Source organism: Podarcis raffonei, chromosome 5 (assembly GCF_027172205.1).
Source record: "Podarcis raffonei isolate rPodRaf1 chromosome 5, rPodRaf1.pri, whole genome shotgun sequence".
Classification (NCBI taxonomy): domain Eukaryota; kingdom Metazoa; phylum Chordata; class Lepidosauria; order Squamata; family Lacertidae; genus Podarcis; species Podarcis raffonei.
This window is the reverse complement of record NC_070606.1, coordinates 86,749,366-86,750,981: the sequence shown is the minus strand read 5'-3', so window position 1 is coordinate 86,750,981 and position 1,616 is coordinate 86,749,366. Positions and strand designations below refer to the sequence as shown.

The 1,616-nt window shown below is 49.1% G+C and overlaps 1 non-coding gene across 1 annotated transcript; it reads right to left on the bottom strand.

Annotated features, from left to right (window-relative positions):
• Positions 1-820: 820 nt before the first annotated feature.
• On the bottom strand, positions 821-930 carry LOC128414993 (U6atac minor spliceosomal RNA). The gene has a single exon (XR_008330796.1). It is a non-coding gene; the product is annotated as a U6atac minor spliceosomal RNA (small nuclear RNA).
• Positions 931-1,616: the final 686 nt, after the last annotated feature.

Here is a 1,616-nt window from a genome sequence, read left to right as displayed (position 1 = left end):
ACTGCTTTATAGCGGGAAGGTAAACGGCGTTTCCGTGTGCTGCGCTGGTGCTGGCTCACCAGCTGCAGCTTCGTCACGCTGGCCACGTGACCCAGAAGTGTCCTCGGACGGCGCTGGCCCCCGGCCTCTTAAGTGAGATGGGCGCACAACCCTAGAGTCAGACACGACTGGCCCGTACGGACAGGGGTACCTTTACCTTTACCTTTATTTTTATTTTTACATTCATGTCCTACCTTTCCTCCATGGAGCTGAAAGTGGCATCACGTGGTTCTTGGGTTCCCCATTTTTATTCCTCAAAACAACCCTGCAAGGGCTGAAAGATAGTAATTGATCCAAGGACAACAAGTCAGCTTCTTAGCTGAGAGGGGGCTTGAACCCTGGTCTCCCAGGTCCTAGTCCAACACTCTAACCACTACAGTGGTGCCCCGCAAGACGAATGCCTCGCAAGACGAAAAACCCGCTAGACGAAAGGGTTTTCCGTTTATCGATGTGCTTCGCAAGACGATTTTCCTTATGGGCTTGCTTCTCAAGACGGAAACGTCTTGCGAGTGTTGCGATTTTTTTCGCTCCCCCCCCTTTTTCTAAGCCGCTAATAGCCTTTTAGCCGCTAAGCCGCTAAGCCTTTAATAGCCGCTAAGCCGCTAATAGCCTTTTAGCCGCTAAGCCTTTAATAGCCGCTAAACCGCTTAACCGCTAATAGCGCTAATCCGCTAAGCCGCTAATAGGGTTGCTTCGCAAGACGAAAAAACCGCTAGACGAAGAGACTCGCGGAACGGATTATTTTCGTCTTGCGAGGCACCACTGTATGCCACACTGGCTTTCAAAAAGGTAAGTGGCAATGCCTTAATCATGTGTGTATTGTATAGGCCACTTGGACCTCTTCCATCCTCATTCAGAGAAGTGCTAACCGTCTCTCCTTTCATACAATAGTCTGAGCATTGCCTTTGTCAAAGTCAGCAGGTAGGACGATGGGGGGGAAACCAGAATCAGCTGACTCTGTCATTGGCTCTGGCTCCACCTAGTGTTGGCCTCCCTCCCTGCCTCTTCTCCAATCCCAATGGTAAAAATCTCTGCTGCACCCAAAGCTGGTTTCTTGACTCAGAAGAGGACTACCAAGTCCAGGTGGACTCTAGACAGCCACAACCTTGAGCAAGTATCTAGGATTCCTTATCATTGGGAAGTCATTGTGGAAACCCCATCTGGAAGCAATTGAGCTAATATCTGGCTGTTCTACTGGGCAGCTATATAGGTTCTTCCATTCAAAGGGTGGACAGTTATTCAACCCAGCTATTAAGATCTTTATCTCTGAAATCATTGCCCAAATGCTCTATGGGGCTGAGATATGGGAAACTAGTGTCAAATCTGAAACAGAGGTCCTACAAAATAAATTTATGAGGCAGATTTTGGGGCTTCCCTGTGGGACGCTGGCAGCCCACCCCCAGAGCTGAGTTGGGCCTTCCCTTGCTAGCAGCCAGAATGGACCTAGCCTATCTGAGATATGGGTGCAGGCTAAATGCCTTCGAGGATCAAACTCTTACTAAGCTCTGCTGGTTAGAGAAACTAAGGACAGGGGGCTGGGCATAAAAGTGCCAAAATAAGCTTAGGGCTTATAATCT